Source organism: Onychostoma macrolepis, chromosome 02 (genome assembly GCF_012432095.1).
Source record: "Onychostoma macrolepis isolate SWU-2019 chromosome 02, ASM1243209v1, whole genome shotgun sequence".
Lineage (NCBI taxonomy): Eukaryota > Metazoa > Chordata > Actinopteri > Cypriniformes > Cyprinidae > Onychostoma > Onychostoma macrolepis.
The window spans coordinates 1,237,315-1,263,367 of record NC_081156.1 but is presented as its reverse complement, the minus strand read 5'-3'; the positions used below and the strand labels follow the sequence as shown (position 1 = coordinate 1,263,367).

Genomic DNA, 26,053 nt, shown 5'->3' with positions numbered 1-26,053 from the left:
TGCTCATTTAGATGGGTGGGGGCACGGACAAACAGGTGTCCAGTTTGGGTGGGAGGGAGGGGTGGGGGGGTCTTATCTTTATGAGAGGTAATAAATCAAATTTTTTGACACAAAGCACACTGGGATCTCTCTAAAGTTGTCCTGACATGTGTCCTACCTTGTGTATCTTGAAACAATCTGCAGAGACTACTTTTCAGATAGTAGTAGATCTGCCAGGATCATAACTTGAATGGCTCATGCCATTATTGTCCCTGAAGACAAAACACAAAATTAGAGAAATTTAACTCACAATTAAGCAACATTTATGGACAGCTTATTTTTATGAATCATAACAAGACTATTTTTAACCACTACAAACTTAGCATTAGCAATTACCTGACATCTTTATAAAAAAACAAAGCAACTTTAGGATAAGGGAAAGTAGAAGTTTTTTTCCCCCCCATCTACAGGTGCTGGTCATATAATTAGAATATCATCAAAAAGTTGATTTATTTCACAAATTCCATTAAAAAAGTGAAACTTGTATATTAAATTCATTCATTACACACAGACTGATATATTTCAAATGTTTATTTCTTTTAATTTTGATGATTATAACTGACAACTAAGGAAAATCCCAAATTCAGTATCTCAGAAAATTAGAATATTACTTAAGACCAATACAAAGAAAGGATTTTTAGAAATCTTGGCCAACTGAAAAGTATGAACATGAAAAGTATGAGCATGTACAGCACTCAATATGTAGTTGGGGCTCCTTTTGCCTGAATTACTGCAGCAATGCGGCGTGGCATGGAGTCGATCAATCTGTGGCACTGCTCAGGTGTTATGAGAGCCCAGGTTGCTCTGATAGTGGCCTTCAGCTCATCTGCATTGTTGGGTCTGGCATATCGCATCTTCCTCTTCACAATACCCCATAGATTTTCTATGGCCAATTAAGAACAGGGATACCATGGTCCTTAAACCAGATACTGGTTGCTTTGGCACTGTGTGCAGGTGCCAAGTCCTGTTGGAAAATGAAATCAGCATCTCCATAAAGCTTGTCAGCAGAAGGAAGCATGAAGTGCTCTAAAATGTCCTGGTAGATGGCTGCGTTGACTGTGGACTTCAGAAAACACAGTGGACCAACACCAGCAGATGACATGGCAGCCCAAATCATCACAGACTGTGGAAACTTCACACTGGACTTCAAGCAACTTGGATTCTGTGCCTCTCCACTCTTCCTTCAGACTCTGGGACCTTGATTTCCAAATGAAATGCAAAATTTACTTTCATCTGAAAAGAGGAATTTAGACCACTGAGCAACAGTCCAGTTCTTTTTCTCCACAGCCCAGGTAAGACGCTTCTGACGTTGTCTCTGCTTCAGAAGTGGCTTGGTAGCCCTTTTCCTGAAGACGTCTGAGCGTGGTGACTCTTGATGCACTGACTCCAGCTTCAGTTCACTCCTTGTGAGTGTTTGAATCAGCTTTGCTTGACAGTATTCTCAAGCTTGCGGTCATCCCTGTTGCTTGTGCACCTTTTCCTACCCAAATTCTTCCTTCCAGTCAACTTTGCATTTAATATGCTTTGATACAGCACTCTGTAAACAGTCACACCTTTCAGTAATGACCCTCTGTGACTCTTTGTGGAGGGGGTCAATGTTCATCTTCTGGATCATTGTCAAGTCAGCAGTCTTCTCCATTATTATGGTTTCAAAGAACAAGAGATACTCGGAATTTGTACTGTAGGGATGGTCATTTATTGAAACTCAAATGTAAATATTCTAATATTTTGAGATACTGATTTTTGACTTCCATGAGCTGTAAGCTCTAATCATCAAAATTAAAAGAAATAAACATTTGAAATATATCAGTCTGTGTGTAATGAATGAATATAATATACAAGTTTCACTTTTTGAATGGAATTAGTGAAATAAATCAACTTTTTGATGATATTCTAATTATATGGCGAGCACCTGTATATTAGTTAAGTATATAAATGTATAACTATAATCAGAACTTAAGACTTCACTGGTATTTTTCTGAAGCAACACAAAATACCAAAAGACTTTGACGGAATGATAGACAAACTGAAATTTAAGATGTTATTCACTATGCCAATTCAGTCTGAATCAAATTGGTGGCACACTACATTACATCAAACATGACTGGTCTTTAGATGTCATTCTTGTGGGATGTTAGTTTGTTATTTTTCATCTGTATTGTGTAACGTTATTCACGATTTGATCAATCTTTAGGTTTAAATTTCAATCTAATATTCACAAAACAAAAGTATACTATTGCTTCAGAAGACTTAACATTTGTGCTGCTGGTCATTTCTGGTCATCATTACATCTGCATTAATAGCAATTCATCAAAATATAAAAACTGAAGAACGATGAATTTAAATAACTGTTTATAAGGTGACAAATTACATCTTGTACAACACTAAAGCCCATCAATTTCTTTAATGTGAATTCTACTTACTTTATTTTAGGCCCATATTAGTATCAGCCGCCTTGTTGCAAATGACATCACACCACCCCTCAGCTGCCTTTGCACTGAACAGATTGATTTCAAAAGCATGACAACAATTTGTTAGTATGAATTTTAAGAAAGACAACGTGAGGAGCAAATAACTGTGTAAAATGTTAACTAAGGTTAACAAAACAGCCATTATAAATGCTCCTCAGCCCCTTTGTTCACTGCGTTCGGCGGATTTAGTAAACTTGATCAGCATCACATGGATATTCTAGATGAAACTGACAAAGCGGATAATAAATAACGATTAACAAAAAGTTTAAAAGTATTGTCATACAGGGAATATGTCTTTGCTTTACCTTGCTTGAGAACTGTGGCGCGAGTGACGGTTATGCCGAGTTCACACTGCACGATTTTCAAACTCGTCGGATCGCTGTTGTTTTCACACTGCGTGACTATCTGGGGTAGCATTCAGTCGCTGCTGTGTTCACATTGCACGATGGATCGGCGACAGGGGCTTTCACATTGCACGATTTCACAATAGGAAGAATCGCCGACAACTCTGATCTGCAAACTACGTTTCTCAAGAAAACCCACGCGAGAAGTGATAAGGAAATAACGCGAGAACCTGTGTGCATCAGACCGTTGTTCTCGAGCAAGACTGGAAGTATTAAAAAAATGTAGCAAATTGTCTGTGCGCTGAAAAACAGATTATGCAGGAGGGAGATTCAGGGAACAGGGATTGTGTTCTGCAAAGAGTGGTAAATAATTTTGCAGTAACTGTTATGCTGATGTTGCGGCTGGTCAAGCGTTTGTGCTTGTTTCTGTATGATATAATTGTACATATTAAAATACTGATATGGTCCATAACTCCTCACTGAACTTCCCTCTGCCCTGTATCTTTGTCTCTCATTGGCTGAAGGTCATCGTGATGTAGTTTTCAGTCAGAAATCATTGCACACAGCGTGATTGTGAATCGCTGACAGCTCCAGATATTTAGCATGCCAAATATTTCACGGGCATCGGCGACATGTCGGCGATTCCCTCAGATCGCGTCTTTGATAATTCACACTGCGCGATTGTCACTCACGTGAATGAGCTCCGATTTGCCTCCGATTTAGGGCATTTGTCGGCGATTTATCAAAACCTGTCGGCGAGTGAAAAATCGGGCTAAAATCGTGCAGTGTGAACTCGGCATTAGAGATGACGACATCTTCCTGTCAGCCGTCTCTCCAGTTTAAAGGGTTAGTTCGCCCATTTAAGACATGAAGTTGTATGCAATCCTTACCAGCACTATAGTGCATACACACTGACCCACCCTTTAGTCACCTCCCTGGTCAGAGTTCTGGCCGCTGGAAGTTTTCAAGATAGTACTCGGTTAGTTTCCGGGGCCTCAAAACTGTGCGTTTTACGTGAAAAATTATTTGCGTTTCAAAGCTTGATTAATTTACATCACAAAAAACACGCCTGACAAAATTCATACCTCAGTTTTAATCGGCACTATTTTCTTTCCATTTCTATCAATCCGCGCTGCTGTCAACGTCAACAGTGCGCACGTTCAGATCAGCTCCATAGTGTTTACACAATCAAATGACAACGACATAAAAAGTAGAAAATGAACAATGGTGCAAACTTGTAAATTCCCAGGCTGTGACCACAAGAATGTGCCGGGATCACCGTTCAGATTCCATCGTTTTCCAGTTTCGGATATAGCTACGAGACAGCTTTGGCTGGTTGCCATCGGCTACTCTGCGGGAGCTAAAATATCGAGAATCAAGGATTTCCGTGTGTGCAGTGCTCACTTCAGCGAAGACGATTACATCCCCAACCAAGGAGGAAAAAGAAAAAAAATGATTTTAAAGAGTTTTGCTGTACCAGTACCACGGGTAAGCTCTATTTACTAACTTTATGATCCAATGTCTAAACTGTACGGTAAACACGGTATCCCTTTGGCGTTGTGCTAAAATTACTTTCATCATCATCTGTTCCGTCTGACATTGTGCTAAAATTGGTTTCGTCATCAGAAGTTTCGTAGTCAGACATGTTGTCAGCGAGTCGCGCTATCAACAGCTGATCTGAACGTGCGCACTGTTGACGTTGACAGCAGCGCGGATTGATAGAAATGGAAAGAAAATAGTGCCGATTAAAACTGAGGTATGAATTTTGTCAGGCGTTTTTTTTGTGATGTAAATTATTCAAGCTTTGAAACGCAAATACTTTTTTGAGGCCCCGGAAACTAACCGGGAGTACTATCTTGAAAGACTTCCAGCGGCCACAACTCTGACCAGGGAGGTGACTAAAGGGTTGGTCAGTGTGTATGCACTATAGTGCTGGTAAGGATTGCATACAACTTCATGTCTTAAATGGCCGAACTAACCCTTTAAAAAAACAATTCGCGGGACTCGTTTGTCTGTGTCCAGCTGTGAGAAACCACACACACACACACACACACACACACCTTAATTTATCGCTGACAAACTGTTGTGTATAACACTGCATATTTAACACTTGCCGTTGATAACTTTGATGTGGTTGTTTGTTAGCTCCTTGCTTCTTTGCTAGCTAACATTAACTGAGCTGGTTAATCTTCAGATAAAATTGACAAAACACAAAATAACGTTAAAAGGTGCTTTAAATAGGAATACAGAAGTGAATGCTTACCTGTTATTTTCCGTGACCGCGTCTCGAGCTGTCCGGCTGTGATCCCGTCCGTGACTGTGACTGTGAGCTGTGGGGGATGGGCGGATGTGACTGACTGAAAAATGCGCAGTTTTTGAAAAACACTCGGATAATATTTTGTCTCGAGTAAAATTAATTTCTTTAAAAGGATTGATCTATGCTTAATATGAAACAGATTTATGTATTTATTATATTATCTTTAGTTATGAAGGCTTTTTAATTAATATTGAAAGAGATAAAGCAAACGTGACTTCTCGAAAAACAATGTTAGAAATCATGACTTAAGCTAATTTTTCTTTAAAATATTTTGTGGTCAGCCATTTAGACGTAATAACCATATGGTAGATTAAATTAATTTATACTTATTTAGATTGAGTTCCCCTTAACCTTATTAGATTTTGAGTTCACATCACAAATATATATTGAGTTGAAATAACTTTTTTGTTAAATTAACTAATTTAATTTAGCAAATGCCACTGATTTACCGTGTATGACATTTCACTATAGGCCTACGACTTCAATAAGTTATAAAAGATATATAATTAATAATGATAAAGTATATAATTATAAAAGATTCAGTGACTCATTCAGGTGATTTGCCACATCCTAATCGAGGTTGTAGTTTCATATTTAAATACATTTCATTTTTCTATCATATTCGGTTCTATTCTATTCATGTTTTATATAGCCTATAAGGTTTTTTTTGGTTTTTTTCTAAAGATGTTTCTCCCAACATTATGGTAATGTTCATAAAGTAGCCTGCAATCATAAGGACATGAATACTGTTCTCAGAATGTTTTAACAACATAATAACATTTAGCAATTAATTATTAATTTAGAAATTATATTACATTGCAATAACGTTCTAAGAATGTTGATTTAAGAATGTTTTCTCTCAACATTAAGAGAACGTTCATTAAGTACAAATAACGTCCTAAAGACGTTCCAAGAACATTGTTCTAAGAACGTTTTCTATCAGCATTATAAGAACATTCATTAAGTACAAATCACATCCTAAAGACGTTCTAAGAACGTTGATTTAAGAATGTTTTCTCTCAACATTAAGAGAACGTTCATCAAGTACAAATAACGTCCTAAAGACGTTCCAAGAACATTGTTCTAAGAACGTTTTCTATCAGCATTATAAGAACATTCAAGTAAAAATGACGTCCTAAAGACGTTCCAAGAACGTTGATTTAAGAACGTTTTCTCTCAACATTAAGAGAACGTTCATTAAGTACAAATAACATCCTAAAGACGTTCCAAGAACATTGTTCTAAGAACGTTTTCTATCAGCGTTATAAGAACATTCATCAAGTACAAATAACGTCCTAAAGACGTTCCAAGAACGTTGATTTAAGAACGTTTTCTATCAGCGTTATAAGTACATTCATCAAGTAAAAATGACGTCCTAAAGACGTTCCAAGAATGTTGATTTAAGAACGTTTTCTATCAGCGTTATAAGAACATTCATCAAGTACAAATGACGTCCTAAAGACGTTCCAAGAACGTTGTTCTAAGAATGTTTTCTATCAACGTTACAAGAACATTAACAACATTATAAGAACGTTCCAAAAACATTATTTTAATAATGTTTTGTACTAACATTAACACAACTTTTAAAGAACGTTAGTGAATGTTCTGGGAACGTTCCCTGTTAGCTGGGATGAGTCAACTCTATATTATTTAACTTGCAATGTTATGCTATTGTTTTAACTAACGTGTCAGATGCTTTGTTTGTTTTAAATAAACAAACACGTACACTTCTACGTTTTTAAACTAGTTAGAGTTTGTTACAACAACACTAGCAAGTCGTTACTCATTTTACACATATGTTTGATGTTTTTTGTTGATGTGTGTGCGTGAAAAACTGCAATAAAAAACTTCCCTTTGTCCCGTTTAACACAGTTTCACAATTTAAAGTTTAAACACATAATAGTCTTCAATGGCCCACACACACACAAAAAAAACACGGTTCCCAAAACACACATTCCTTAGGATCACTGGACAGTAAAAACAGATGCTCATTTAGATGGGTGGGGGTGGACAAACAGGTGTCCGGTTTGGGTGGGAGGGAGGGGTGGGGGGTCTTATCTTTATCAATTTTTTTGACACATAGCACACTGGGATCTCTCTCTCAATCCTGTAAATATACAAACTTTTTTGTGCATATTGCAAGTTTTAAAGATATTTCTTAGTTATTGTACATGGAAAAACTTTAATTTAAAAGTAAATTACTGTAGATGGACAGAGCGGTTTTATAAAATAACTAATTAAAACCCCAAATTTACAGAGATTAACCTGAAAGTCGGTTGTTTTTCTTTGTAATTTGACATAATTTGTCAGTTTTTCCATAGTTTAAAAACATATTATCAATAGTAATATACTGTAATTTAATTAATTTTGACTGTAAAGTCTATTCTGTATTTTTACAGTTTTTGCATGTATTTTTGTGAAATGGATATTTTCTGTAATTTAACAGAATCCGTCTGGAATCCGTTTTTTTACAGTGCAAAGTGTTAAAAACACAACCCCATCACAATCTCACAACCCCATTATTATCAAATAAGTAACGGGGTTGAGTGTGACGGGGTTGTGATTTTTTGCTCAAAATGGCCCCTGCCCTAAGTGTAGTGAATAACAGGAGAGCACATGGTATGCATGATATTAAGAAATCGTGTATATTGTTAAAATAACAAAGATCATTTTCACAAGTAATGGTTCTCTATCTTTATTTGATGTAACGGGGTTGAGTCGTTAAGCTTGACTATCACAATATTAATAAGTCATAGTTATAAAAGAAGGTGGTAACTTGCCTATGTCTGCTCACAATGCTCTTCAGGAGAGTTATATGATGTCACTTCCTATTAATGATGTCACATAAGGATCAGTTCATTATTCTTACTGGGGGAGAATGATTTGTGTAACGGGTTGGGGGGTTACTGAGGTACGGAACTAAATAATATGATTTTAATTAATAATCATGAATTTACTTAGGAAAAAACATTACCAGCAAAAAAGCACAGATATATATTTATGAGAATAGCACAATGTATGGACTTTTTTTTCTAATTTTATTATTCATATCCCAAGTACACTTTCATAGAAGGCCATGAGGGACATGTCAAAATAGGTGGTGTCAACTGAAGAAAAAAAACAAGATAATTTCTAATATATAGATAAAATGTCATATTTTTAAACCTTATTAAAGGAGACATTTCAATTAATACAAATAGATTTTAAAAATTGATTTTGGTGACCCAATAGATAAAATACACTTAAAAAGGTAAAAGGGACTCAAATCGTACCGGTTTTGTGGAATGACTCAAGTGCAATTCTTGAAAATTTTTAATAAGTTCTCAAATATATTCTTAAGAACATCTTAATTGTTTTCTTAAGAAGAAAATGACAGTATCTGAGTGAATATGACGCACTGATAAACTCACACTTTATTTTCTTTTTGCGCTTCCTGCAGATTACCCTAATAATCATAATAACTACCTGGTCTCATGGCATTTACGTACCTGGGTGCACTTTTTAGCCTGACATGAAATACGTACCAATAAGTACATATCACTGCAGTTTCCAAAATAAATGAACACTTTCACACAAATTTACAGAGTTGCGATTAATAAAGCGTAATTTTCGCACAATTACTTGAAGAATATCATGCTATGACTTCAAAACAATATTAATATGCTGGGAGATTTGAAAACTGATGCTTTTGAACGTTAGCATCGCACACATCCAGCTTCATATTTATGGGTTTTCATAGATGACAAGTTTGTTGAGTTAGTTATAAATGGAGGTCGGAGCCAGCTCCAAATGGGCGGGTCAGCTGCAAATGGGTGGGATTTATAATATTGTCTACACCAAACCCAACCCTAAACCTACCCTCTCCCAACCTACTTGCGGCGTAAGTCTCTCCCACTTGGAGGTCTCCGGGCAGCAGTCCCTCCACTTGCAGGTCTCCGGGCTGTAGCGATACATACTTGAGTTTGTTCGGTAGTTCACGGAGTACGGAGACGGACTTAGGAGACGAGAAGCACCGGTTCGAATCCCGTGTAACTACGGTTCACAAAGCAGTTAAAATCTGCTTAAAAGGAAGTTCAAATGGCACAGTTGCATCAGCTAATATATTTTTATGTCAGTTTTGCATTTGTTAACACTATCGGGTAGGTTTAGGGTTGGATTTGGTGTAGGGCATATTTCCAACACAATAGAGCATTAACCTTTGGCGACAGCCAGCTAACAAAAAAAGGTCCCCAGGACGTCCCCTAAACGGCCTCTGCGAACGTCCCCCGGACGTCAGCGTGTAGGGTCCCCTTGACGTCGAGCGGACGTTCGCGAAGACGTCCTCCGGACGTTCACAGGACGTGCAGCGGCCATTCGGGACGTTTAGGGGATGTTCGCTTTAAGTACTCTGAATGTCATTTTATTTTACTTTTAGGCTAATCAAAGACAACAGACACATTGTATGGAGCAAAATACGTTTATTTTAATTGAACATTTGTAAAGTTGCGGTGCTCTTTCCGTGTGTGTGTGTGTGTGTGTCAGCTGTGGGTTTAGTCCGATGGCAATTCTTCCTGTTGTTTTATAACTTAAAACAACAAAATGAATACATTCATTAGTGTTATGATTGATTTAATATGTCTAGAACTAGCATTTATCCATTGAAAAAAAGATTTGTAACGTTGTTGTTGACAATTTGGATTTAGACCAAGCGAAATTTAGTGCACATATGAAGATAGGCCGTCCCAAATGGGCTTTTTTGCTCATATAGTAGGTATGATGACATAGCAACCACTCGCGGCGAACATTCTGTCTCAACAATGTGTTCCAAACTGCATGGTACTGTTAATGTGTGTGTCATGCAATATCTACTCCTGGCCGCCCGGTGGGAGTATGGTTTTCCTGAATACGATGGTAACTAAGTCGAGTGCAAACCCCTGCAGCATTGGACACTTCAGGATTTCAGCCCTGAGGTGTTTTCAGGTCACCGCGACTTTCGGAAGATTTGCATGGCTTTCAACCGGTCGGCGGGCTTCATCTAAGCTTTGGACACTACTGAAAGGTAGGTGGACATAAATACATAGCTTTTATCTTGGTACTGACGAAATTCCATCGAAATCCATAGAGGAGAAGGTATTATACTAAATTGCGGAAATTGGGTAGTCACATTTGTGGCGGGTAGATTAGCGAACGCCCTGTCAGATGCACTGCAGGCGTCGTTCAAAAAAAAAAAAAAAAACATTGTATTTAACTCATTCTCACTGTGTTTTTCTTGAAATTATTACTGATGCTATGTAGTTTAATATGTATATCATGGTTTTTCTGACATACTTGTCAAAATGGTAACATAGTTTACATCACTTCAAGTTAGATTACTGAGGACTAGCCTGTAACTCTGTCTAAATTAATAGGCTAAGAACACTTGATATGACAGTAGGCCTGGGCAATTGCAAAGTGGATATGACAAAGTGAGCAAGCATAGTATTATTTAGATCTTTTATGCCCTTTTTCATGTAACCTCTAGCTGAATACAGCAAATCTGTGCACATAATTTAAAAGTGGCATTGGATCTATGAATGTGATCAAAAAGTTATGCTTAGTTGTTTTCTGTTAATTTCGTTTACTCTTTTATCCAAAGTATCCTGCAACACATAAGCTATGTTGATTTGAACATTTTATGTCCAATTTCTTTGAATCATGTAGATTATGTAGACTTACAAACATGTAAGATGATTCTCCAAGTTTATTAGGCTTCTGGTGCTGCTTATGTTAGAGAAATCCAGTGTTAATCAATGTATGTACAGTTGAGGGGCTTGTTAGCCTAATATTTGATGTTATGTCTTTACAGCTAATTATGAAAAGAAGGAGAAAGGGGCCCAACACACAGCCAGGTCTAGCCAGACAGCACCTCCTGGACAAGTACTGTGATGTACCATCTCCTCATTTTATACAAATTGGACATATTCTCTATCTTTACATCACAGCTGGAGAATCCAGCAGAACTGCAACTGCAAGAGAAATTATTAGATACATACCAGAAATGACTGAAGATCAGGCGAAAACTAAAGTGAAGCTGCTTGTTGAAAAAACTTTAACAAAATACAGAAAGCTAACTAATGAGCGAGAATTTAGTCAGTTTGAAGAAGTATGTAGCCGAAAATTTTGTGGAATCTCCACTACCACCAAAGTTCCCAGCAAGAAAGTCTCCTTCTGCTGAACAAGTTCAAACGTAGTCCTTTGAAGACAAGACAGGTTGCTAGGACCAATTGTCCTTCTTGTACCAGATATAAGGAGTCTCTAAAAAACATGAGGCAGAAACATCTGCAGATGCAGAGAAGCAAGTACCTGGCAATTAAGGCACTCAGAGCACAGCAGAAAAATAAGGGAACAATAAGGATACTTAATCAGAAACTGAAAAGAAAAGCAAATATCCGACTTGAAAAATCAGTTGAAATCACATGAGGCTGAAACCATCGCTAAATTAAAAAAGCAATACAAAGTGAAAGCAAGAAGTCATATGCGCCTGAAGAAATCCCTTACACACATGAGGCGAGAGGACAAATCAAATGCTGTTGATGATGTGGAACAAAGATGCTGCGAATTAGAAGAAAGAATTAATTCAATGGACAGTGAGATTCATGATCTTCAGGTCGAAAATCTTCTTTTGGGAGAAAAAAAATCCAGGATTTGGAAAGTGAAAAAAAGCTTACAAAAACAGATGCGAAGTCATACTCAAATGAAATGCGATTGATGGTGTTTGATGCGATATCCAATCAGGTGCCCACTGCCAACATCCACAATTTGATTAAAAAGTTTGGGCTGCGCTTCAAAATTACTTTAAGTGATGTGCCAAAAAGGGCTACTGTGGAAGCCATGACCAGAGAACTGGGGGCAATAAGTGACCTCCAGACTGCCGAAGCACTTTTAGTGAACTCACACTGTACCCTGGGTTTTGATGCAACGACACAGGAGGGAATCCACTTAAACAGCATACATTTCACCACCAAAGAGAACTGTTATGTTGTTGCTGTAGATGAACTTCCAGGAGGCACTGCTGAGGATTACCAGATCCATATTTGTGACTCCATCAGTAACCTTGCAAATGTCTACTGTCATTTTTTTGAGGCAGACTATGAAATCATTCTTCAAAAAATGATAGGGAATATATCAAACACGCTCACTGACCGCTGTGCTGCCAATCATGCGGCCATTCGTTTAGTCTGTGCGTCTTGGAACAAGGCCTTGAATGAGCTGAATTGCAACCTTCATCCTCTGGAAACAATCGCTTCAAAAACAAAGAGTGCTCTGAAGGAGATCGAGAAATCCATGGGGATTACTGGGAAAATCGAGGGGAAAGAGTGCATTGGGGCCAACATTGTGGTTCAGATGAATAAGATGAGGTACATGGATGGCAAGGGTGACCCTCGTGGCTTTAAGACCTTGCTGCACTAAAGTCATATCTCAGTGGAGGAACATCCTGTGGAAGCCTGCGTGCTAGCATACTGGAAGACTTCAACTCTACAGCTGGACAGGTTGAAATGCAAGTTCTGGGTTTGCTTGGGAAGTTACTGACTGGACCCTGGATGACCAAATTCTACACTGGTGCCGATGACCAAACTGATTACATTAAAGGGATTGAAATCATCAAAGAGACCGTGAAGAAACTGAAAGATCAACTACACTCACCTGCTGAATTCCTCACTCGCACAACAGACCTCTTTGGAAATCAGCTGAATGCTTCAGACAAAATCCTTGAGAAATTGCAACAACCACCAAAAGACAGTCATGTTCACTCAAATGATGGAAAGCAGTCTGAGAGCGGTCATTTTAGTCCTTGAAAGGCAGTATCAACAATACTTTGCTGATACATGGACAGTGACGGAGAAACTAAAACAAGAGACAACCTCAGCGAGATCACACAACATGGATGCTGAAGAGCTGATGGGGATGTTTAGTGCGTTGAAGAGGAAAGCTCCAAATGCCACCATCTGCTACTTGTCCTGTAAAATGCGAGCACAGAAAAACAACACTGTGGACTACTTGGACAGTTTAGACAAGGAAAAACAAGAGCTGGTCATCAGGAAGGCAGTGAGGCTGGGTGTAATGCAAAGAAGAAAGAGGAGGAAGAAGCAAGGAGAGCTGCAGGAGGAATTGTACAAACATCAAGCCGCAAAAGAAAGAAAGAGAAGCTAACAAGAACGGAAAGTGTTGGAGAAAAAGATTGAAGAATTAGGTGCAGACAAGATCAAGGAAGCATTTCCAGAACTCTCAGAAGAAAAGATGAACTTGATCAAAGAGTTGTTGGGTGGCAGAGGGGTGGGGGCATTTGTATGTCATGCGTGGGATTTGGGTGGCAACAGGGTCATTTTCAATGGGAAAATTGAAACTTTCCATGCTAAAAAAAAGAAATACACTGTTGGCTATTGGGCCATGAGCGGGGAGGGGTATGAATTTGATGCCCATGACACTGATGTGTCCATCTATGCGATGGCAGCAGACGTCATCTTGGATGACTTGGTTGTACAATAGCCTGTCAATAACCAGTTATCAACTCAGTCAGCATAATTACACAGATTGCATGTATATTTGTCGCATCGATCATTCATTGTTAGTATGAAAAAAGTTTAAAAATCATTTAAATGGATGACTATAAATATGAATGTATATTTGCATTTTTAGCGTAAATGGTTTAAGGTTGGGTGGTCACTCATTGTCCAAATTGCACAACATAACTTAAATGGCACAAAAAAAAAAAAAACATTGTATTTAACTCATTCTCACTGTGTTTTTCTTGAAATTATTACTGATGCTATGTAGTTTAATATGTATATCATGGTTTTTCTGACATACTTGTCAAAATGGTAACATAGTTTACATCACTTCAAGTTAGATTACTGAGGACTAGCCTGTAACTCTGTCTAAATTAATAGGCTAAGAACACTTGATATGACAGTAGGCCTGGGCAATTGCAAAGTGGATATGACAAAGTGAGCAAGCATAGTATTATTTAGATCTTTTATGCCCTTTTCATGTAACCTCTAGCTGAATACAGCAAATCTGTGCACATAATTTAAAAGTGGCATTGGATCTATGAATGTGATCAAAAAGTTATGCTTAGTTGTTTTCTGTTAATTTAGTTTACTCTTTTATCCAAAGTATCCTGCAACACATAAGCTATGTTGATTTGAACATTTTATGTCCAATTTCTTTGAATCATGTAGATTATGTAGACTTACAAACATGTAAGATGATTCTCCAAGTTTATTAGGCTTCTGGTGCTGCTTATGTTAGAGAAATCCAGTGTTAATCAATGTATGTACAGTTGAGGGGCTTGTTAGCCTAATATTTGATGTTATGTCTTTACAGCTAATTATGAAAAGAAGGAGAAAGGGGCCCAACACACAGCCAGGTCTAGCCAGACAGCACCTCCTGGACAAGTACTGTGATGTACCATCTCCTCATTTTATACAAATTGGACATATTCTCTATCTTTACATCACAGCTGGAGAATCCAGCAGAACTGCAACTGCAAGAGAAATTATTAGATACATACCAGAAATGACTGAAGATCAGGCAAAACTAAAGTGAAGCTGCTTGTTGAAAAAACTTTAACAAAATACAGAAAGCTAACTAATGAGCGAGAATTTAGTCAGTTTGAAGAAGTATGTAGCCGAAAATTTTGTGGAATCTCCACTACCACCAAAGTTCCCCGCGCAAAGTCTCCTTCTGCTGAACAAGTTCCGAAACGTAGTCCTTTGAAGACAAGACAGGTTGCTAGGACCAATTGTCCTTCTTGTACCAGATATAAGGAGTCTCTAAAAAACATGAGGCAGAAACATCTGCAGATGCAGAGAAGCAAGTACCTGGCAATTAAGGCACTCAGAGCACAGCAGAAAAATAAGGGAACAATAAGGATACTTAATCAGAAACTGAAAAGAAAAGCAAATATCCGACTTGAAAAATCAGTTGAAATCACATGAGGCTGAAACCATCGCTAAATTAAAAAAGCAATACAAAGTGAAAGCAAGAAGTCATATGCGCCTGAAGAAATCCCTTACACACATGAGGCGAGAGGACAAATCAAATGCTGTTGATGATGTGGAACAAAGATGCTGCGAATTAGAAGAAAGAATTAATTCAATGGACAGTGAGATTCATGATCTTCAGGTCGAAAACCTTCTTTTGGGAAAAAAAATCCAGGATTTGGAAAGTGAAAAAAAGCTTACAAAAACAGATGCGAAGTCATACTCAAATGAAATGCGATTGATGGTGTTTGATGCGATATCCAATCAGGTGCCCACTGCCAACATCCACAATTTGATTAAAAGTTTGGGCTGCGCTTCAAAATTACTTTAAGTGATGTGCCAAAAAGGGCTACTGTGGAAGCCATGACCAGAGAACTGGGGGCAATAAGTGACCTCCAGACTGCCGAAGCACTTTTAGTGAACTCACACTGTACCCTGGGTTTTGATGCAACGACACAGGAGGGAATCCACTTAAACAGCATACATTTCACCACCAAAGAGAACTGTTATGTTGTTGCTGTAGATGAACTTCCAGGAGGCACTGCTGAGGATTACCAGATCCATATTTGTGACTCCATCAGTAACCTTGCAAATGTCTACTGTCATTTTTTTGAGGCAGACTATGAAATCATTCTTCAAAAAATGATAGGGAATATATCAAACACGCTCACTGACCGCTGTGCTGCCAATCATGCGGCCATTCGTTTAGTCTGTGCGTCTTGGAACAAGGCCTTGAATGAGCTGAATTGCAACCTTCATCCTCTGGAAACAATCGCTTCAAAACAAAGAGTGCTCTGAAGGAGATCGAGAAATCCATGGGGATTACTGGGAAAATCGAGGGGAAAGAGTGCATTGGGGCCAACATTGTGGTTCAGATGAATAAGATGAGGTACATGGATGGCAAGGGTGACCCTCGTGGCTTTAAGACCTTGCTGCACTAAAGTCATATCTCAGTGGAGGAACATCCTGTGGAAGCCTGCGTGCTAGCATACTGGAAGACTTCAACTCTACAGCTGGACAGGTTGAAATGCAAGTTCTGGGTTTGCTTGGGAAGTTACTGACTGGACCCTGGATGACCAAATTCTACACTGGTGCAGATGACCAAACTGATTACATTAAAGGGATTGAAATCATCAAAGAGACCGTGAAGAAACTGAAAGATCAACTACACTCACCTGCTGAATTCCTCACTCGCACAACAGACCTCTTTGGAAATCAGCTGAATGCTTCAGACAAAATCCTTGAGAAATTGCAACAACCACCAAAAGACACAGTCATGTTCACTCAAATGATGGAAAGCAGTCTGAGAGCGGTCATTTTAGTCCTTGAAAGGCAGTATCAACAATACTTTGCTGATACATGGACAGTGACGGAGAAACTAAAACAAGAGACAACCTCAGCGAGATCACACAACATGGATGCTGAAGAGCTGATGGGGATGTTTAGTGCGTTGAAGAAGAAAGCTCCAAATGCCACCATCTGCTACTTGTCCTGTAAAATGCGAGCACAGAAAAACAACACTGTGGACTACTTGGACAGTTTAGACAAGGAAAAACAAGAGCTGGTCATCAGGAAGGCAGTGAGGCTGGGTGTAATGCAAAGAAGAAAGAGGAGGAAGAAGCAAGGAGAGCTGCAGGAGGAATTGTACAAACATCAAGCCGCAAAAGAAAGAAAGAGAAGCTAACAAGAACGGAAAGTGTTGGAGAAAAAGATTGAAGAATTAGGTGCAGACAAGATCAAGGAAGCATTTCCAGAACTCTCAGAAGAAAAGATGAACTTGATCAAAGAGTTGTTGGGTGGCAGAGGGGTGGGGGCATTTGTATGTCATGCGTGGGATTTGGGTGGCAACAGGGTCATTTTCAATGGGAAAATTGAAACTTTCCATGCTAAAAAAAAGAAATACACTGTTGGCTATTGGGCCATGAGCGGGGAGGGGTATGAATTTGATGCCCATGACACTGATGTGTCCATCTATGCGATGGCAGCAGACGTCATCTTGGATGACTTGGTTGTACAATAGCCTGTCAATAACCAGTTATCAACTCAGTCAGCATAATTACACAGATTGCATGTATATTTGTCGTACCGATCATTCATTGTTAGTATGAAAAAAAAGTTTAAAAAATCATTTAAATGGATGACTATAAATATGAATGTATATTTGCATTTTTAGCGTAAATGGTTTAAGGTTGGGTGGTCACTCATTGTCCAAATTGCACAACATAACTTAAATGGCACAAAAAAAAAAAAAAAACTGAATGTCTGTTAGTTGTACTTTTGTGAATGACAATGAATATTTGTTGTGTACTTGTATGAATATGAATTAACAATTAATAGTGATGCATATTGTTGTTTTCTCTTGTATTCTGAAAATAAATGTTTATGAATATGAATGAACGCTTATTAATTATAATTGTTTTCAGTGAGGTACCATGGGTCTGATGCCCATTCCAGCTTAAACAGTACATTTTCATGATTTCATTTGAGAGAACTAACAAAATTCTACCTTCTATTCAAATTTCATGCAAATATCTGATAAAATGAGGAAGTTACAAGCAAAAATGTGTGAATAATAAGCATTTTCGGTCACATGACTTCTATTGTAATTAATGTATAACATGTTAATATATTCCCCGTTATTTTAAATATCATAACTTTCGCAATCCTCAACTGATTTTCACAATCCAGGTGTTGTCGTAAAGGGAATTTTCAGCTCTGTCTAGTCATGTGATCCATTTTGAGCTTAGGGGTGTTTGAAATTTTGTCATCATACCTACATATAGGCGTCTCAGTGTGTATTTTTACCATGCGGAAATTCAATATTTAAGTTCAATATCTGTCAATATTACATACGTTTAATCATTTCAGTTTTACATGCTAATGTTAGCTTCGAAAGTGTTCACAGCGAGCAGCCGTACACGACAGACAACTTCAGCAAACGTTTAAAAAGTTAACTTTTAACTTTTCATAAAATGTAAGCATTACGAGATACACATTGGTTACAGTAGCTAATGTCCACACATATAAAAGTATAATTACCTTTTCGACCAATGAAAGCTAAAACTCAAGGCCGTGTCTGAGGAAATCACCGGGAGTACCGTTAACGGTCACTATGCAGCTGAGCGTTGCCATGGATACATGCTGCGCTTGCCCTAAAGTGACGTCATTCGATCATGTGCTCATTTGATCGACACTTGCTTGTAGCCTGTCTCCTAATGCGGCTAATATATTACACAATTTGTTTTTGTTTCTTTTTTTTCTTTTTCTTTTTTTTTTTTGCAGTCTTAAATGCAATAACTAAAATAATAATTTTCCTAAATAACTTTTCTTGTCGGCTTACCAACAGTTTAATATATAAATGGAAATTATTTATTTATTTATTTGTCTTACCTGTGTTATTTTCCACTTTCTTTTCTTCATGTTTTCCTTGGCTGCATTCATCGCTCTATAACATTCTTTTAGAGCTCCTGCAACCTTATTTTCTTCATGCATGGGGAATGCATAAACCTAATTGTAGCCTATGTTCAATTATATTATTGAAGGGTATCATGATTTTGATGTTTAAATGCTGAAAACAGACTCCTGATTTGATGACATTTTTAATTACAGAAGTTACTCCTATTTTCTTTTTCAAGAAATGAAAATTATTAATTTAACATTAACTTCATTTTACAATGAATTCAAATAATACTATAGTAAATAATAATAATAATATCAATCTTCAAAACAAAAAAAATGTTTTTTTTGTTGCATTTTGCATTCTATTATCACAGTTAAAAAAGAGATTTTGTTTTAAGGAATAGGGTGAAGTCAGCTAAAATGGGCCTCGTTTTGGTAAATGACTTATAATACCATCAAATATGCAATACACAAGAACTAATGATATTTTTTTAAATTAGCATGGGTCTCTTAAATATGTATATATTTTTAAAATGTCAAAAAGTATAATTGTTTTAAAATTAAGAGAGTTAGAGTATCAGCAGGTACCTTCTTGAGCCACGGCACAACATTAAGTTAAAATGGGCCAATATATAAAGAGAACAACACAGTGTCAATTTACTATTAAAAATAAAATGATTTCAGCCGAAATTACCTATGGTCTTTAGTGTGCCATAGCAACAGCACCATATGCATTTCATTAAACCTGAACTCTACCCCCCAACAATGGGATGGGGAAAACGGAAGATAAAGTGAATGCAGTCGAACACACCATGCACCCGTTTTTTTTTCAGTTTGTTTAAGTTAATGTAACTAGCGTAATGTGCCATTTTTATGATATACCCGGGGTACTTACGTAACTTGCCTTATCGGTTAGGAATCACCAGAAGTTAATGTTGAATCAATGTGCACTTCTCATCGCTCTTTTCAGTCTAGCTAACGTTTATAGAAATGTTTTTTTTTTTTTTTTTTTTGAGATTTAGTTTAGTGTGCCAACGGCGGAAATGTTGTTGTTGTTATTAGCTAAATTAACTAACGTTGGAATGGCCCTTCGTGTGTGCGTATCAGCAAAATATTACTTTAAACGTGCTATAACTAGACATTGTCTTTTCAAACATAGAGTTCCAAAATGCCACATAATGCAACCCAGCTTATTGAATACAGTAATTGTCAAGTAAAATCTATGATGCAGTCGACCATATATTTGAAATGTCCTAACAAATTGCAGTTAAAGTTATGGTTGAATAGGTATGCATATGCATAGTTATGGTTTTATTCAGGGAATATAGTTATAAATATTAGTAAAACTATTGATATTTAGTAACAGCAGCCAGTAGTGGTTATTTTCTTTGGTCCAGTTTTTAAAGTCAGTCTTTGAAATTTGGAGAATACTGCATGTTGTGTGTTTTTCTGTTTGCTTGCCTTGGCATATTAGGGTAAATTAATTGCAGTTTTGCAGGTTAATTTTTATACTTTATTTTTATTTTATTTTTTTCACAGCGGAAATATTCCTTTTTTTAGTACAACAACAAAAAAAAAAAAAGGAAATGGGCTAAACACAATATAAAGCTGTCCCCATGCTCTTCTGGTGTGAACCTCACCTTTATTACATGGTAAGTAGTTTTTCTTAACAATCACATATAGTAATGTATAACTAACTATCCTTGATTACTGAACTTTCCTTTTCTTTTTCTTTCAGTGACATGTATGTGGCAGTATGTTGCAAAGGAGAGATGTACGTACAAATTACTTGCATTATAAACTATTACCCTGCTGAAAACACAATAGAACATGTAATGGTTTTAATGGTTATAATGGGAATTGTATTGTTTTAATGGAAACTATAATGGTGTCTACTGGTATGTGCTGGATTCTGTTGGTGGGATGTTAAATCCTATTGGAAAAATGCCCAAAGCACACTACAAAAAGGAATTTTGTAATGGTTTTACTGGAAAAAGCTAATGGTTTATAATGGTATTTTAATGGAAACCATTAGAGTTTCTGTGATGGTTTCTATTGGGCTTCTATTGTTTTTTTTAGCAGGGTCAACCATTGTTTTGGAAGCGGCAATCATTATGTTTTTGTATATTTAAATTGTCCATGCACATTTAAGACATGAGTAGGACTTAAAACTCATGGCAGCTCTTATACTTTTAAACAAAAAACAGAGTAGGCCTTATTTAGATGGCTGTGGTACATCATGTCATCTTAACTCTCTCATTGCTGATAGAAAAATTGTTAAAACAGCTTTTTTTTTTTTTCTTCAACCTTCTGTTTTGATGAGAGTTAACAAATGCATTGTCAATGTTTTTCAGATTTATAGGGAGTTCTTGCGGATTTCTACGTTCTTCACTGAGCTTGACCAGAACTGACCATGATTGATGGTGATCTTCAGTAGAAAAGGCGGGCAATCAGGAAAAAGAAAAAAAAAAAAAATTCACAGAGATCATGGTTGCCATCTCCAAGGTTTGTATTGATAAATGGCTTTAATAGTCATTCTCAGTGCAGATGGAAAGACAGATGTAGTTTGGCATTTTCTTCCCAAACAGTACTCTTAAGCTGTGCCGCCACTGAAGTTTGATTTTAATCTTGTCGCCACCCCACAGGATGACACTATACATACCAGAAGAGCCTGTGTCATCAAATCTCTGTGCACCTACTTGAACGAAGACCCTGAAAAACTAGTGAAGGCATATTTGGTGAGTTGATGAGAAAATACAGTTTCAAAAACCCATATATTCTGTACTTGGGCCATGTTTTCCCCTATTTGCTACAACAAGAATGTGACATGTTATAACACATGACTTTGTCAAATAACTGAGCTGGACAAATTGTTCATTTATAGGAAACTGATGGTACACCATAACAAAGTTCTTATGTGAATTGTTTGATGCACTAAACAAATACATTTTTTTTATTCATATCGGTTGAGCTCTCTTGTTTACAAAACTGTGTATACCCATACAAAAGTTTTAAATTGATCTGAAAGGCAGAGAAGGCATGCCACAAAAAAATACAAATAAATACAAATAAATAAACGGCATCAGAAAACTGTACATGCATGTTTTTTTTTTATTGCAGTGCATTATATTGTAAGATGGTTCTAATGTTTTAGCCACCTCACTCATTTTAAATATAGTGGTCAAATAAAGTATAACAATCTTATAATATAATGCACTGCAATAACACTCCAGCACCCACTGTGACCTCAATAATAAACATATAGTAGAATTATCACCTTTCTGACAGTTTCAACATAAAAACTGAGAAATTATAACCTTGTAAATGTGGAATTCACAGCAGAGCTCCTGTATTGAATTGAAGTTTACATTACAGGTGTACCTAATAAAGTGACCAGTGAGTGTATAAGTGTGCAATTCTTGTAATAAATGGTTGAGCTAAATTTTGTTTGTGATCTTTCATGTATTTAATCCCACAGGATTCAGACATTGAGTCACAAAGTACCATGGAGCAACTGTGATAGGAGTGTATATCATACTGAAGGAGGGAGCGCTGCCTGATGATGACCCACAGGACATTGGTGTCTTAATTGAAGGTGTGGAAGTCATCAGTGACTTGAGTAGCATTGCATAGGCTTGTGCTGTTATTTGGACTGATATACTGTTTGAACCTGAGCTACCCAGAGATCAAATGAACATTTAAAGTCTTGCAGAATATCTTTCTAAATCTAAATGGACAGAGGTTGTCATCCAAGGCACAATTCCTCAAAAACAACTTTTGGAATAAGTGAGCTTGAAAAAGACAGAAAAGCCAAACAAAATGCACTTGGAGTTCCTCATGTATATGGACAACTTATTTTTGGTACAGTTCCTCCAAACAAGCTACTGTATGGAATTAGATTTGTGCCAAATAAAATGAATGTAATTTTTCAAGAAACGTATGAAAATATCAAGTGAAACTGAATAAAATGTCTTTGAAACTAAAAAATAAATAAATTACAGGCAAAATCTTTGACCTCGTTTTTAATATACTGCATGTTTTGCAACTGTTTTCTCATCTTTCATTCGTTGATCTGTACTTACAAATGCACTTCCAGAGTTTTCATTTACGCTTTTTAAGTTTTCGTTTACGATTCTGAAGATTTCATTTACGCTTCTGAAGTTTTTGTTCGCCATTCTGGCACAAATCTCTCGTGGGGGCGGGGCTAACAGTGGTGTGTTCTCATTGGCTACTGAGTTTTTGATTGACAGCTTCTTGACCTGGAAGTGAAGGCGTCAGTATCGTTGCACCTGTGTGGATGTGAGCGTCTGTTAGCGGTTTCCTATTTCATTTTAATGATATAAAGTTAGGAGTTTTATTTTTGAATTCAATCTTTATTTATCTGTTGCTACTACTCTGTCAACATAAGCTTTTAGGAGCACGAGAAAACGCGAGAGAAAAAGGTCATATTGAGGTTTCATTATTAAAGTACTGTAATACTGGAAATATTGTATAATGTCCAGTGTTCTCTTATGATGTTTGTTTATTGCTCTTGATTCTTTTGCATTATAGGGTCTGATTAGGTTGAGCTGTTACATTTGAAATACAATACTATACTGTGATATTCAGATGTCAAGAAAGTCTCACTCCAACCAGGCAATCAAGCTTATTTTATTACATATCCCACACAATGTTCTTGCTGCCAATTGTTTTTATCATGCTGATCATTTTGTTTAGTTATTTTATTTAGTTTACATCATCATCTAACATTTAAAGTTTGAAATACATTTTTAACAATCATCAACTCAAGTGTGACTTTTATAAACCAGTTGAATGAATGTAAATGAAAATATGAATTAATTCAAATAAATTGACATTCTTTATTGTCACTATAGCATATACACAAGTATCAAAGTGAAAGTCTTGGATGCAATTATGTTGTGACAGGAAAGACCAGAATCCACAAAACACTAACTGCATATATACATAATGCACAGTATTATTATAATTTACATTACCACACAAAATGCACAAGAACATAACATACAGAATGTTTAAAATTCATATGTTTTAAACACTGCAATGATCCTTTCAACAGTTCCTGTTACAGTATAAGTTACAAAACAGTGAATGAGTATGTAATGTACTGGAGTGCAATATCAGTCTTTACAGGGATAGTCCACGCCAAAAAAAGAAAATTCTTTCATTCACATAACACAAGTGAACTGTAACCCATGCACATTTGACAGTTGAGTGGAAGCGATTATTAATAGTCAAAAGTTTATATTATTAATGTTTTTCTTATCTATTGTTTCACTTCAAAAGATACTGATTTAAAAACTAAGGTCAGATGGATTACGGTCACGGTCGCTGTGTGTGGTTTTTAAAGCATCTTTAGGACTCACAGAGATTAATTATTTACCTAAAAATCTTAACTTGTGTTTACCTGTCCAGTGAGCATGAGGGTGAGTAAAATTAAAAAAATATATATATTTTTATTTTTGAACTATCCCCTTAACAATCATATGCTGTTGGTATACCAATTCAAGATCAGCATAGACTAATAAGAATAAAGTGCAACCTCTTGTGTACTTGTGAACAGTGTTTGTTTTATCTAGAGCTCCAAAGAAGTAAAAATATTTGCATAATATCAGGTGTCTGAAGCACAAGATCCCAGTCATTCAAAGGTGATGTGTCTGAACACCATAATATTCTTGTCTGATGAGGGCTCTCTGGTACTATCACTACATCCTCTGGGTCAGCATCAGAAGTTTATGGAAGAGTTGCTCTTCTCTCTGGAAACAGAGAAAGGACATGTATCATAGTCTAACAATACAAACTGCTTTGAACTCCCATGGCACATTTCAAACTTAAAATATTTCAAACAAATAAATACACAATATAATTATTTAATATATATATTAGTATTAACTTGGTACTAAAATACCTCAAAGTTATGTACCATTAATCATCTGTAATACCGCTGTGTAACCATTAGATGGCTCTGTATAGGCCTAAATAATCATGACTGTGTATACCCTAGTTGCTGGAAACCCTGTTGTTTTCAGTCATAATTATTTGCATGTATTAGGTTTTGCATTTGGATATATATTTAGGCATTATTTGTCAAAGTTCGTTTGTTTTCCCCCCGAAATGTTCATCTGAAGTGACTATTTTTTCATTAACAGAAAAAGCATGGTAAAAAGGCTTACATTGCTAAAGCTGACAGCGCAGTGATTGACAGCGTGCTTGTAAAATAGCATTGGTTATTGTCAGATACAGTAAATTTAGTACTGTACACTCTATGTGCTGGGGGAAAATATGAACTAATCGAAGCAAATATGATCTAATTGAAGACTGTAACTGTGTGTAGATAACCAGGTCCTGTGATTGGACTAAATCAAGACAACTTACCATGAATATCCTGATAACGACGATGATTGATGATCATGATGATTATATCATTCATCTGTGCTATTCCTAAGAAATCATCTCATCAATGATAACAATTCTGTAGCAGCAGAAAAATACTGATAAAATAATAATAATAAATCTTTATATATCATTTTATATCATTAAAATGAAATAGGAAACCGCTAACAGACGCTCACATCCACACAGGCGCAACGATACTGACGCCTTCACTTCCAGGTCAAGAAGCTGTCAATCAAAAACTCAGTAGCCAATGAGAACAAACCGCTGTTAGCCCCGCCCCCACGAGAGCTTTGTGTCAGAATGGCGAACGAAAACTTCAGAAGCGTAAATGAAATCTTCAGAAGCGTAAACGAAAACTTTAGAAGCGTAAATGAAAACTCTGGAAGTGCATTTGTAAGTACAGATCAACGAATGAAAGATGAGAAAACAGTTGCAAAACCTGCAGTGCATTGAAAACGAGGTCAAAGATTTTGCCTGTAATTTATTTATTTTTTAGTTTCAAAGACATTTTATTCAGTTTCACTTGATATTTTCATACGTTTCTTGAAAAATTACATTCATTTTATTTGGCACAAATCTAATTCCATACTACTGGAGCAAATGATTTTGAACAAGACTGGTGTACATCAGACTATCTTTTTATTATTATTATTTTACAGCTCAAAAAATTGTTACACTCACAATTGTTTGTTTTATGTTATGTTCATTCATGTTTATGCTCAAATGTTATATTTTTTTGTGTGTCAGGCCAAGGTTTACCTTACAAATTTTAAGACCAAAAGGGTGTTAAAGTCCTACAAGCGTCGCTTGGGAATCAGTTTTGTCAAGAGCAAAGATTTTGTTGGCTAAATGTTTCTTATACATTGTGTCACAAATACTCAAATAGATATGAGACTTAAAAGTGAAGAAAGCAGTTTAAACTTAATTGGTGCATGCTAAAGCCTAATGAAAAAAAATAATAATAGTAATTGTTTGCATGTTTTCTGTGCTTTATTTGCAGATTACTGAACTTTTGGTAATGTCTTGCTTAGTGCTGTCATCTAAAACAAATCTAATTGAAACAACAAG

The 26,053-nt window shown here is 36.6% G+C and overlaps 1 long non-coding RNA gene across 1 annotated transcript; it reads left to right on the top strand.

Moving 5' to 3' along the window:
• The first annotated feature begins 20,943 nt into the window (after nucleotides 1-20,943).
• LOC131552660 (uncharacterized) lies at nucleotides 20,944-22,423 on the top strand. Its single transcript, XR_009274032.1, has 3 exons — nucleotides 20,944-21,076; nucleotides 21,217-21,309; nucleotides 22,050-22,423. It is a non-coding gene; the product is annotated as an uncharacterized LOC131552660 (long non-coding RNA).
• Nucleotides 22,424-26,053: the final 3,630 nt, after the last annotated feature.